This window comes from Panthera pardus, unplaced genomic scaffold (assembly GCF_024362965.1).
Source record: "Panthera pardus isolate Hobbes unplaced genomic scaffold, ASM2436296v1 HiC_scaffold_12, whole genome shotgun sequence".
NCBI lineage: Eukaryota > Metazoa > Chordata > Mammalia > Carnivora > Felidae > Panthera > Panthera pardus.
The window spans coordinates 29,019,645-29,034,266 of record NW_026526677.1 but is presented as its reverse complement, the minus strand read 5'-3'; the positions used below and the strand labels follow the sequence as shown (position 1 = coordinate 29,034,266).

Genomic DNA, 14,622 nt, shown 5'->3' with positions numbered 1-14,622 from the left:
TTTTTAAAGGAAGAATAGTTAAATAGGAGTATGTACATTTTGTCAAGCACTGTGCTGAGGGCTTCATCTCATGCATTACCTCACTGAATGTTCACAACAATCCTCTGAGGTAGATTTCCAGCATCACGAATGGCTCCATGTTTGGAGCAACTAAGTCAAACAGATTGAGTAACTCGTCCTCCAGCCATCCCTGGAGGAGGGGCAGGTGTCACCTGGCAGTTGGTCCCCAAGGGCCGCACCCTTCACCACCCGCCCGACAACTATCTCACCTAATAGGCCCCATCCCGTTCCTGCCTGGGACGTCTTTTTTTCCCCCAGCAGTTTTGCCCTGAATAGGCTTCAGGATAAGTTCCTTCCTCGTGATAAGCAGGGCCCACGATCTCTGACAGCTGTTCCCCGCTCCTCATCATCCTCTGAAACAATCAGTAAGCATTAGAGAGCACTTTTCCCTTTACAAAGGTGATAATTAGATAACAAGCTGAGATTAAAGTAATTACAGTCAGACAGCTGGCGAGGCAGCACAGTCATGTTGAAATATTGTTGGTACTTCAGCATCTGGTTCTAATAACAGCACAGGCTAAAGGATTTTACATTAATTACAGAACATAATTTAATATAAACATATTTAATTACAATTGATGAGCGATAAACTGTTCAAGAATGACTTAACCCCTTCCACGTATCAAAGTGATGGGAACTTTGGGCAATCTGCAGCCTCTTCCTCTGTCTCTTTCACCCTTCTCCACCATGCCCTCCCTCCACAACTCCCTCGTCCCCTCTCCTAGAGAAAATTCCCCTCAAAGAGGAATGTTCTCGAGGGGATGTTGCTCACTGATTATCCCATGGGTGTTTGGTGCGTGTAGGCACTACCCATCCTTAGAGAGCCAGGTGAAAGGGGGTGAAGTGTGCCAGCCAGGCCGGGATGCATTGTTTCAGCTGGACCAGCTGCCCTCCTCACATTACCTCACACTGGCAAGACCAGGTTGGTTCTCCTCAGCTGGTCTTCCCCATGTTCTCACACATTTATGTGATGCTGGCTTGGCTTCTGACAGCCACCTATGAGATAATCCTCAGGTCTCCAGAGAGAGTATGCCATGACTAGGAAGTCCCTGGCCACAGTGGCCAGGGTATTTTCAGTTTTGGAGTAAATGTGTAGTATCTGGAGACCTCGACATGAGAAAGGACACTCTGTTCTGTCGGGGATTCTTCCTTATATGCTGCCAACCCCCAACTTCCCACAAATTGGTGGAATCGGGCCTTGGGTGAAACAGTTTTCAAACAAAGTGGGACCACACAGACACAATCTTCAATGGATAAAGGACTCAATCATCATTATCTGCACATCAACTTCCCACATTCATAAATGAGAGATATTCAAAAAGCCACAAACATTCCATGTTTGGCATGGACTGCATGACTATGTTGCCCCCCAAATTCATAATTTGAAACCATAACCCCCCTGGGGTGGTATTAGAAGATGGAGCCTTTGGGAGGTAATTAGATTTAGATGAGGTCCTAAGGGTGGAGCCCCCACAATGAGATTAATATCCTTATAAGAAGAGAAAGAGACTTGAGCTTGAGCTCTCAGCCAAGTGAGGACACAGCAAGAAGTCAGGTGTCTGCAAACCAGGAGGAGGGTCCTCACCAGAACTCGACTGTGCTGGCACCCTGATCTGACTTGCCAGCCTCCAGGGCTGTGAGAAACAAATTTCTGTTGCTTAAACCACCCAGGCTTTGGTGTTCTGTTACAGCAGCCGAACTAAGACACACCACTAGGTCTCAACGGCACTGGGGTTAAGAGTCCACCCAAAGAAGTGACAAGGCTGCTCCTTCCTTAAAAAGAGTGAGTAGTCCTGAGCACGTTGGAAAAATTCGCTGTCAAGTTTCTCTACGGGACAAATGACATGGAATTACAAGTAGCCTCAAATACTGTTTTTACCTCCTGCTGTGGATTTCAAACTATAAAGCACACATTCTCCTAAAAGCTAAAATGAGTGCTGAAAAAACAGTTTATTATTCCTAGGTAAGCAAGTATAAGCTATTTCTGGAAGAATTACTGACAGGTGCACACAAAGTAAAATTAGTTTGAAGATTCAGGACCACAAAACACCCAAGAGAGAACTAGGAACGCTCAAAGTGAAAGCTGCTCTATACATATCCTCTTGAAAGAAGAAGAGATTTGAGTTCACTAGCACAGCAAATGTGCAACGTGGGCAAGAGCTATGAGGTACTTTTTGTGGATTAAGTGTCCGTGCAGAAGTTACAGGAGGGGCAAGCAGCCAATAAAGCCTTTGCTACTTAAGAAGTTATCACTCTGTTATCAAATTTAAAACTTCTATCTGTTCAAAAGACACTGGTAATAAAGTGAAAAAAAAAATCTACAGAATGGGAGAAAGCATTTGTAAACCATATATACGATAAGGGCCTAAGAGCCAAAAGAACTCCTGCAACTCAACAATAAAAATACAATAACCCAATTAAAAATGGAAAAGAGATCTGAACAGATATTTTTTCCAAAAAAGATATACCAAAGGCCCGCAAGCACATAAAAAGACACTCAACGTCATTAGTCATTAGGGAAATATCAATCAACCAAAATGAGATACCATTTCGCACATACCGGGATGGCTATAACAAAAAAGCTAGATAATCAAAAGTGTTGAAAAGGATATGGAGAAACTGAAGCCCTCATACATTGCTGGTGGGAATATAAATGGCCCAGCTACTGGAGAGCAGTCTGACAGCTCCCCAACAAGTTAAACACAGAGTTACCGTATGACCCAGCGATTCCATTCTAGGTATGTATATATGCAAGAGAATTGAAAACATGTCCTTACAAAAACTTGTGCACAAATATTCATAGCCACATTATTCTTAGAAACCAAAAAGTGGAAATAACCCAAATGTCCATCAACTGATAGATGAATAAACAAAATCTGGCATGACAATACAATTGGGTATCATCCAGCTATAGAAAGGAATGAAGTACTAATACATTTTAGAACATGGATCAGCCTTGAAACATCTTGCTAAGTGAAAGAAGACAGACACAAAAGACCTCATATTGTATGATTCCACTTATATGACATGTCCAGAATTGGCAAACCTATAGAGATGGAAAGTAGATTCATGGTTGCCAAGGGAAGGGGGGAGAGGGGAAATGAGAAATCCTTTTTTGGGGTGATGGAAATGTTCTGGATTCAGACAGCAGTGACGGTTGCACAACATTGTGACTATACTAAAAACCACTGAATTTGTACACTTTGAAATAGTTAAAAGAGATTTTAAGTTATATAAATTTTAACTCAATTTTTTTTTAAAAGCTACCAATCTGGGAACTGGATCTTAATCCCACTGGGGAAGCACAGGAGCCTATGTAAAGTGGGTGGCTCAGAGGTATCTCATCCAAGAGGTGAGGAAGCTGGGGTATTTATATACCAACTCCCATCAGTCACTGACTGAAGGCTACTTTGGTGCAATCCCTATCAAGATCTCAGTGGCATTTTTCACAGAGATAGAACAAACAATCCTAACGTTTGTAGGGAACCACAAAAGACCCCAAATAGCCAAAGTAATCTTAAGAAAGAACAAAGCTAGAGACACCATGCTGCCTGATTTCAAACTATATTATTAGAAAGCTACAGTAATCAAAACAGTATGGTACTGGCATAAAAACAGATACACAGATCAATGGAACAGAATAGAGAGCCCAGAAATAAACCCATGCATGTATGGTCAATGGATTTACAACAAAGGAGGCAACAACATACAATGAGAAAAGGATAGTCTCATTAATAAATGGATTTGGGAAAACTGGACAGCCACATGCAAAAGAATGAAACTAGACTATCTTATACCACACACAAAAAATAACTCAAAATAGATTAAAGACTTGAACGTAAGACCTGAAATCATAAAACTCCTAGAAGAAAAGGCAGGTGGCAAATTCCTTGACATCACCCTTGGTGATATTTTGGATCTGACTTTAAAAACAAAGGCAACAAGGGGCACCTGGGTGGCTCAGTCAGTTAAGCTTCTGACTTAGGCTCAGGTCATGATCTCATGGTTCACGAGTTCAAGCCTCACATCAAGTTCTGTGCTGACGGCTCAGAGCCTGGAGCCTGCTTCAGATTCTGTGTGTGTGTCTCTCTCTCTGCCCCTCCCCCGTTCATGCTCTCTTTCTCTCAAAAATAAACATTAAAAAAATTTTTTAAACAAAGGCAAAAAAAAGCAAAAATAAACAAGTGGGACTACATCAAACTAAAAGGATTCTGCACAGCACAAGAACTGTCAACAAAGTGAAAAGGCAACATACTGAAAGGGAGAAAATATTTGCAAATCATGTATCTGATAAGGGGTTAACATCTAAGATACATTTAAAAACTCATACGAACCAATAGCAAAAAAGCAAACAATGCAATTAAAAAATGGGCAGAGGATCTGAACATTTTTCCAAAGAAGACATATAGATGGCCAACAGACACATGAAAAGATGCTCAATATCACTAATCACCAGGGAAAAATGCAAATCAAAACCACAATGAGATATCACCTCATATCAGGTAGAATGGCTATTTCAAAAAGACAAAGAACGACTGTTGGCAAGGATGTGAGAAAAGGGGAACCTTTGTGCACTGTGGGGGAATTTAAACTGGTGTAGCCACGATGGAAAACAGTATGGAAGTTCTTCAAAAAATTAAAAATAGAAATAACATATGATTCAGCAATTCCACCTCTGGGTATTTATCTGAAGCAAATGAAAACACTAATTTGAAAAGATATATGCATCCCTGTGTTCACTGCAGTATTATTTACAATAACCCGGATATGGAAACAACGTAAGTGTACATTGATGGATGAACGGATAAAGAAGATGGAATATTAGCCAGCCATAAAAAGATGAAAACTTGCCACTTGCAACAACGTGGATGGACCTTGAGGGTATTATGACGAGTGAAATTAAGTCAGAGAAAGATAAATACCATAGGAACTTGCTTATATATGGGATCTAAAAACAAAACTCACAGATACAGATAACGGAATGGTGGTGCCATGGGGGAGAGGGGCTGGAGGATGAGCAAACTGGGTGACAGGGGTCAAGAGGTATAAGCTTCCAGTTCTAAGAAATAAGTCATAAGGATGTAATGCACAGCAAGGTGACTATAGTCAATAGAATTGTCCTGTATATTTGAAAGTTGCTAGAAGAATAAATCCTAAAAGTGTCCATCATGAGAAAAAAAAAATCAAGTTTTTGTAACTTTGTATGGCGATGGATAGTCACTAGATGTATTGTGATTATCACTTCACAGTGTACAAAAATATCAAGTATTATACAAACATTGTGCACCTGAAAGTAGTATAATGTTTTATGTCAATTATACCCTCAATTTAAAAAGTCTCTGTAAAATGCTCCACAGTGCTAGATGCAGAGAAAGCTCTCAACAAATGTGAGTTATTTTTCTAGAAGACTCCATATGGTTAAATAGGTTGCTCAAAACTGCACAGCTAATGCAACGTGGAGGTAGAATTTACTCAGATGTGTCTATATGACACAATCTTTCATATAGAGAATTACATTAACCGAATATGTACTAACCAATCTTGCAAACACACATCAGATGGCAATCATGTCAGCGCTGCACTCAGAGGCCATAACATCTTCATACCTTTAACTTTCTCTCTTCCTCCTTATGTGCCCTGTCTGGGGGAAGCAGCTGCTTTTCTCACAAAAAGGCCCGAGGGCTGATGGTATTGTCTGCTTGAGTCTGAACACATGTGGCTTTTTGTGTAGATGCTCATTTGAGATTGAAAGCCTGCACATTTGCTGACAATTTAGTGCAAAGGACCAAGATACACGAGCACCTGAGACTGCAAGAGCAGCAGGGTGACACTTTCCTCACTCACATGTTGGTCCTCCTGTTCTTCTCTTGAATAATCTTTCAGTTGGCTCAACAAAAAGGGTGCACTAGCAGAAGAAAATGGAAGGTATCTCTTCCCATAATGCCCCGCCTGAACTCCCAACTGAGAGGGCTGACATGAGGACATGGGGCTCAGACCCCAAACCTACCTGATCAGGTAGTGGCTGATAATAATGTCAAAGTAGCTGCAGTACACGGCATTGTTCACATGACCATACTGGTCATTGTCCTGCCACCTCGTTTGGATGGGTAAGAAGTACCCATAGGCCTCATCATGTCGATGACAATCCTCAACTCTCTGGTTCATGGATGATGTACCCAAGGAATGGACATTCTTAGGGAGCATCCTCGAAACCCAACAGGTCATAGTTGGTGATTACTGTCTCAGAACAGACCTTCAAGAAGAAAACAACAGAGAATAAGGATGGTTTGGAAAAATTGTGATTTCAGTTTTACAAAAGCAATTTCATTTAAGTTTTGGCCATTGGTTTCAAAAGGAAACTAGATTTGTTTTCTAGGAAATAAATCTTCCCTTATAATCCAAGTCTTTGTCACAAACCTTTAACAGGACTCCTTACTAAAGGACTCCTTACTAAAAAGGCTTTTGCAAACACTGACAGAAACAGTGAAGCCTCTGTTTGAATCTGACTAGTAGGAATTCAAAGTATATTTGTATGGAAGTCTTCTGTTCCACAAAATATTTCTGAGTCAGGTACTGTAGATTCCCATGATTCATCACTTACATACAACACCCAGTGCTCATCCCAACAAGCCTGTCACCCATTTTCCCCCTGCTGTGCCCCCCCATCTACCTTCAGTTTGTTCTCTGTATTTAAGAGTCTCCTACGGTTTGCCTCCCTCTCTGTTTGAAACTATTTTCCCCTTCCCTTCCCCCATGGTCTTCTGTTAAGTTTCTCAAGTTCCACATATGAGTGAAAACATATATCTGTCTTTCTCTGACTTATTTCACTTAGTTCCATCCAGTTCCATCCACGTTGTTGCAAATGGCAAGATTTCATTCTTTCACATAGGCAGGTACTGTTTCTGATGAAATCTGTAACACCACTGAGGGCATAAAGACAGAACTCACGCAACCAGTATAAAATAAAATGTTTGCCAGAAAATATTATCAACTGGGCCTACCAACTATCAGGGTTTTTTTTTTTTTAAGTGTATTTATTTTTTCTTAGAACAAAAGTAATTTTCCAAAAATGGAAACAATTTTAAATATGCATAACGAAGGGAGGGAAACACCCAATAACCCAACAATACCAGCTATATGCATTATTCCAGTCTTATCTCTATGTATCTGTATATACATCCTTAAATTGGGCCATACTGCACATGTTGTGTCATAATCTCTTGTGCTTAACAATTGATCATTATTATGTTTAAATATTCTTCTATATCATTTGTAATGTTAAGTTCCCTAATATTCCATCGTATTGAAGCACCACAATTTATTGAATCCTCCATTGTTTCATACTTAGGATTTTCACTCCAATTTTGTTGACTGGGATTAGAACCTGTGTAAATAAATCTCCACACACATCCATGATTATTCTCTTAGGATAAACACCTAGAAGCAGAAGTGCTAAGTCAAAGGGCAAAGGAAGTGTTAAAGATTTTGATATAAATCAACGCCCTCTGGAAAGGTGGCACCAACTTACACCCTCCCCAGCAGTGTTTGAGCAGGCCCCTTTCTTTATCCTTTAAAATGCCTTGCTGATTTGCCTGTGTCCTCTCATTTCCATATAAATTCAATGCAATGTGCTAAGTGGAGACACGAATGGTGCTGCTAGCTAGGACAGAATACCTAGTATCAGGATAACCCCTCTATTTGAGAACCACTCCAGAAGTTAGATAAAATGTAAAAGAAGAGCTGCCTGAAGCTCTGGGCAAATAATCAAGAAGGCAGGACTTTACAGGCTGTAACCTTGGGGACAGGGTAATACACTGATGAACCCTGTACTCACCATCCCTATTTCTCATCAGGGTATTTGCCAGCTCACCATGTGGCTAACAACGGCTCAGAATGGCAGGAACCTACAGCTCATGGTGGTCTTGCTGTGTTGATAGAGGAGACAAAAGTGATAGGCCAACATCCTGGAGAGGGTGAGCTGCAGAGAAGTGAGCCTGGTGGTGCAGGTTCCCCTCGGGGCATCTGCTCACTCCTCCACTGCGTGTGTTCTGATGAGACCAACAAACCAGCCAAAAGCAACTACTACAAGGTTAAAAACCTAAGGAGAAAATAGGAGTCTTGTTGTGTTGAGGAGACCCCCCACCCTTTCAATTTCAACCCAAGAAGGGCTACTCCCTTACCATGAGGACAAACCTTAAATTGAGCAGCCTCGATCAAGCTTACCTACCCAAACATCATCTGTCAGCCAGTAGGAAACGAAATCATCTCTAGAGGAAAATAACACCACCTATAGCCTCTACAACTTTTCATACACCAAGTCTGGCATTCAGTCAAAACCTAGGCTTACTAGGAAAGAGGAACAAATGGTCAAAACCCAAAATTATTTTTTGAAAAGACAATAAAAGAGACTCACAGACTGATTTTAAAATAGCCATGATTACCAGGCATCAGAGATAAGGGCTAATATCCATCCTTACTACATAAAGAACTCTAAAATTGAGGGGGTTAAGACAAAAAAAAGAAAGAAAAAGAAAAATATGTCAAAGTCACAAAGAGACAATTCACAAATAAAGATTTTAAAATGACCTTTAAACAGATGAAAAGATGGACTTCGGTCATAATAAGAGAAATTACAACTATGCTGAATTACTGTTTCTCAATGATTAAATTTGGTAAAACTACAAAGCTTGATGGCACATTCTCTTGACAAGACCATAAGGCAAGAAACATTCTTACACACTGCTGGTGGGAATGTCCCCTACCTCTGTGGAGGGAGAATTTGACAATATCTAACAAAATCACAAGTGAGTTTACCTTTTGACTCATATCTAAGAATTTACATTGAAGGTACACCTTCAGGAATACAAAAATGCATATGAACAAGGAACATCACTAACTGTTATTGAAAAAATATTGGGATAAAATATACATAGAAGATTGGTTGAATAAATTATGGTACATTCACACAATGGTGTATTATACTGCTGTAAGTAAAAACTAAATAAGGTGTTGGTTGGGTACTTGGGTGGCTCAGTAGGTTAAGCACCTAACCCTTCATATCAGCTCAGGTCATGATCTCACAGTTCGTGGGACTGAGCCCTGCGTTGGGCTCTGAGCTGACAGTGCAGAGCCTGCTCGGGATTCTGTCTCTCCCTCTTTTTCTGCCCCTCCCCTACTCATGTTCTCTCCCTTCCTGTCTCTCTCTCATTCCCTCTCTCTCTCTCTCTCTCTCTCTCTCTCAAAAAAAAATAAACTTAAAAAAAAAAACTAAAGAAGGTATGATATAGAGTGATTTCCAGGATATACTTGCTGTCAGTCAAAATAAACCAGTGTAAGAAAGTATATAGAGTACACTACTTTTGTGTAATAAAGAAGAGAAAATAAACTCTTTTCTGGGAGATACTGGTTAGCTGGAGCAAGGCAGAGAGAGAGCACCAAGATGGCATCCATAGCCCATGTTCCTCGAAAGCAGCTCCATAGGCCACTAGCTGTGTGCCAAACCTGAAGCCTACTCCTCAGACCAAAGCTCCAGGATAAGCAAAGAGGTCTGTTTCACAGAAGGACTGGGATGTGTGCTTCAGTCTGCTATCTGTGCAATGTCCTGGGGGTGGCACCCTGACAAAAACGGTCTTTCTGATTGCCATAGTCTCCTGGGACCCAGGAATGCAATCCCCCACCCCAACCCTGGCTACTAGAGCCAGGCGATCAAGGGGTGTCGTCTGGGCAGCAGCTACAGAAATCAGGGGACCAAATACATGTAAAAGCTCCCTTCCAAGAAATGCTGGTGCTTTCGAGCATGGCAAAGGGAGAGCGTAAAGATGGAACCAATCTCTATCCCCAGAGAGTGTTCCAGCAGGCTACTAAATGTGTTAAATTAGATGCCTATCCCTCAGGCTGATGCTTCAATAAGATAATATAAATGTGTTTATTTATATTTACAAAAAGAGACTCCTGAAGGTTGAACAGGAAACTAATGAGGGTGCATTAACAAGGTAGATGGGGCAGGGGGGCACCTGGGTGGCTCAGTCAGTTAAGCATTCAACTCTTGGTTGGACTCAGGTCATGATCTCATAGTTTCGTGAGCTCAAGCCCCACATCGGGCTCTGTGCTGGCAGCATGGAGCCTGCCTGGGATCCTCTGTCTCTCCTTCTTTCTCTGCCCTTCTCCCACTCGCACTCAAAATAAATAAAGAAACTTTTTTTAAAAAGGTGGATGGGGTGGAGAAGGAAAAGTAACACTCCTTTAAATATAGAATTTTGTATAATTTTGGGTTTGGGACCATGTTAATATTTTACATACTCACAAAGACGATGATGACGATGGTGACAACAACAATGAAGTTAAATTAACAATGATGGAGGGGAAAGAAATATAAACAGAAACAAATGAGGCCAACTATATTTCAAATGAATAACAATCACACTGAAGGGAAAAATAACTACCTTCAAATACAGAGTTTTGACTATATACCCTCAGTCTAAAGACAAGAATCTTTTAACAAATATTGAACACTGGTTAGTGCATATGTTTTTTCTAGTGGTAGTGTTAGCAATTCTGAAACTGTTTTCTGTGAATCTAAGACTGGTAAAATGAGTAGATATGCCGAGAATAATGTGAGCCGGGTTTCTCACTTGGAGACAGGAGTTACAAACAGACAGGAGAAAAACTAAAATAAACTTTCTGGTGTTGGATTCGATTTTGAAATATCAATATGGACTTGGAGATTAGAGATAGAAATAGAGATTTCTTAGCTCCATTGAGCCTAGACACAATGACACTCCAGTAGCAAAATGATGATACTTAAGTGTCCAGAACTTAGGTTCTAAACTCTCCACAAAAAGAAACCAGAATGCCTTAAGAAATGACTGATTCCAATGCTGGGGCAGATAAAATAAAAGATGATCCTAGAACATCTCATTGTGCCAGAAAGTAATGTTCAAAGAAGATGGCAAAAGTTCATAGGAGTCAACCTGAGGGGCTTCGAAATGGCCAATTCTGCAATATTTTAGCATCAAATTTAAAAATGAGATCAATGGATTATAAGCTTTTCAATTAAATAAGAATTCTTTTGGGGGCACCTGGGTGGCTTAGTTGATTAAGTGTCCCAATTCCTGATTTTGGCTTAGGTCATGATCTCACAGTTCATGAATTTAAGCCCTACATTGGGCTCCATGATGACACTGTAGAGCCTGCTTGGGATGCTCCCTCTCTCCCTCTCTCTGCCCCTCACCCCCCTCAAAATAAATAAATAAACTTAAAAAAAATTTTTTTAAAGAATTCTTAAGTCTGCTAAATTAATAAATGGGATTGAAGGAAAAGTTATTCCTTTTTTTTAAATATGAAATTTATTGTCAAACTGGTTTCCATACAACACCCAGTGCTCATCCCAACAGGTGCCCTCTTCAATGCCCATCACCCACTTTCCCCTCCCTCCCACCCCCCATCAACCCTCAGTTTGTTCTCAGTTTTTAACAGTCTCTTATGGTTTGCCTCCCTCCCTAACTTTTTTTTTCCTTCCCCTCCCCCATGGTCTTCTGTTAAGTTACTCAGGATCCACATAAGAGTGAAAACATATGGTATCTGTCTTTCTCTGTATGACTTATTTCACTTAGCATCACACTCTCCAGTTCCATCCACGTTGCTACAAAGGGCCATATTTCATTCTTTCTCATTGCCACGTAGTACTCCATTGTGTATATAAACCACAATTTCTTTATCCATTCATCAGTTGATGGACATTTAGGCTCTTTCCATACTTTGGCTATTGTTGAGAGTGCTGCTATAAACATTGGGGTACAGGTGCCCCTGTGCATCAGAACTCCTGCATCCCTTGGGTAAATTCCTAGCAGTGCTATTGCTGGGTCATAGGGTAGATCTATTTTTAATTTTTTGAGGAACCTCCACACTGTTTTCCAGAGTGGCTGCACCAGTTTGCATTCCCACCAACAGTGCAAGAGGGTTCCCGTTTCTCCACATCCTCTCCAGCATCTATAGTCTCCTGATTTGTTCATCTAAGCCACTCTGACTGGCATGAGGTGGTATCTCGGTGTGGTTTTGATTTGTATTTCCCTGATGAGGAGTGACATTGAGCATTTTTTCATGTGCCTGTTGGCCATCTGGATGTCTTCTTTAGAGAAGTGTCTATTCATGTTTTCTGCCCATTTCTTCACTGGATTATTTGTTTTTTGGGTGTGGAATTTGGTGAGCTCTTTATAGATTTTGGATACTAGCCCTTTGTCCGATATGTCATTTGCAAGTATCTTTTCCCATTCCGTTGGTTGCCTTTTAGTTTTGTTGATTGTTTCCTTTGCTGTGCAGAAGCTTTTCATCTTCATGAGGTCCCAATAGTTCATTTTTGCTTTTAATTCCCTTGCCTTTGGAGATGTGTCAAGTAAGAAACTGCTGTGGCTGAGGTCAGAGAGGTTTTTTCCTTTCTCCTCTAGGGTTTTGATGGTTTCCTGTCTCACATTCAGGTCTTTCATCCATTTTGAGTTTATTTTTGTAAATGGTGTAAGAAAGTGGTCTAGTTTCATTCTTCTGCATGTTGCTGTCCAGTTCTCCCAGCACCATTTGTTAAAGAGACTGTCTTTTTTCCGTTGGATATTCTTTCCTGCTTTATCAAAGATTAGTTGGCCATACTTTTGTGGGTCTAGTTCTGGGGTTTCTATTCTATTCCATTGGTCTATATGTGTCTGTGTTTGTGCCAATACCATGCTGTCTTGATGATTACAGCTTTGTAGTAGAGGCTAAAGTCTGGGATTGTGATGCCTCCTGCTTTGGTCGTCTTCTTCAATATTACTTTGGCTATTCGGGGTCTTTTGTGGTTCCATACAAATTTTAGGATTGCTTGTTCTAGCTTCGAGAAGAATGCTGGTGCAATTTTAACTGGGATTGCACTGAATGTGTAAATTGCTTTTGGTAGTATTGACATTTTAACAATATTTATTCCTCTAATCCATAAGCATGGAATGTTTTTCCATTTTGTTGTACCTTCTTCAATTTCCTTCATAAGCTTTCTATAGTTTTCAGCATACAGATCTTTTACATCTTTGGTTAGGTTTATTCCTAGGTATTTTCTGATTTTTGGTGCAATTGTAAATGGGATCAGTTTCTTTATTTGTCTTTCTGTTGCTTCATTGTTAGTGTATAATAATGTAACTGATTTCTGTACATTGATTTTGTCTCCTGCAACTTTGCTGAATTCGTGTATCAGTTCTAGCAGACTTTTGGTGGAGTCTATCGGATTTTCCATGTATAATATCATGTCATCTGCAAAAAGTGAAAGCTTAACTTCATCTTTGCCAATTTTGATGCCTTTGATTTCCTTTTGTTGGCTGATTGCTTCCAACATTATGTTAAACAACAGTGGTGAGAATGGGCATCCCTGTCTTGTTCCTGACCTCAGGGAGAAAGCTCTCAGTTTTTCCCTATTGAGGATGATATTAGCTATGGGCTTTTCATAAATGGCTTTTATGATGTTTAAGTATGTTCCTTCTATCCCAACTTTCTCAAGGGTTTTTATTAAGAAAAGATGCTGAATTTTGTCAAATGCTTTTTCTGCATCGATTGACAGGATCATATGGTTCTTATCTTTTTTTATTAATGTGATGTATCACATCGATTGATTTGCGAATGTTGAACCAGTCCTGCAGCCCAGGAATGAATCCCACTTGATCATGGTGAATAATTCTTTTTATATGCTGCTGAATTCGATTTGCTAGTATCTTGTCAAGAATTTTTGCATCCATATTCATCAGGGATATTGGCCTGTAGTTATCTTTTTCTGCTGGGTCTCTGTCTGGTTTCGGAATCAAAGTAATGCTGGTTTCATAGAATGAGTCTGGAAGTTTTCCTTACCTTTCTATTTTTTGGAACAGCTTGGGAAGGATAGGTAATATCTCTGCTTTAAACATCTGGTAGAATTCCCCAGGGAAGCCATCTGGTCCTGGACTCTTATTTGTTGGGAGATTTTTGATAACTGATTCAATTTCCTCACTGGTTATGGGTCTGTTCAAGTTTTCTATTTTTTCCTGTTTGAGTTTTGGAAGTGTGTGGGTGCTTAAGAATTTGTCCATTTCTTCCAGGTTGTCCAGTTTGTTGGCATATAATTTTTCATAGTATTCCCTGATAATAGCTTGTGTTTCTGAGGGATTGGTTGCAATAATAACATTTTCATTCATGATTTTATCTATTATCTCCCTTTTCTTTTTGAGAAGCCTGGCTAAAGGTTTACCAATTTTGTTCATTTTTTCAAAAAAACAACTCTTGGTTTCATTGATCTACTCTACAGGTTTTTTTTAGATTCTATATTGTTTATTTCTGCTCTGATCTTTGTTATTTCTCTTCTTCTGCTGGGTTTGGGGTGTCTCTGCTATTTTCTTTAGGTGTGCTATTAGATTTTGTATTTGGGATTTTTCTTGTTTCTTGAGATAGGCCTGGATTGCAATGTATTTTCCTCTCAGGACTGCCTTCACTGCATCCCAAAGCATTTGGATTGTTGTATTTTCATTTTCATTTGTTTCCATATATTTTTAAATTTCTTCTCTAATTGCCTGGTTGACC

The 14,622-nt window shown here is 40.0% G+C and overlaps 1 long non-coding RNA gene across 3 annotated transcripts in view; it reads right to left on the bottom strand.

The window, feature by feature from the left end:
• The window catches only part of LOC128776161 (uncharacterized), a 132,243-nt gene that overhangs the window by 35,691 nt on the left and 81,930 nt on the right, over positions 1 to 14,622 (bottom strand). For 2 of the 3 annotated variants that reach the window (XR_008421166.1, XR_008421167.1), the window contains exon 4: positions 6,068 to 6,313. The exons of the other annotated variant lie outside the window; for it this stretch is intronic. This is a non-coding gene — a long non-coding RNA (uncharacterized LOC128776161). The remainder of the gene's footprint in view (positions 1 to 6,067; positions 6,314 to 14,622) is intronic. 3 annotated transcript variants of the gene reach the window in all.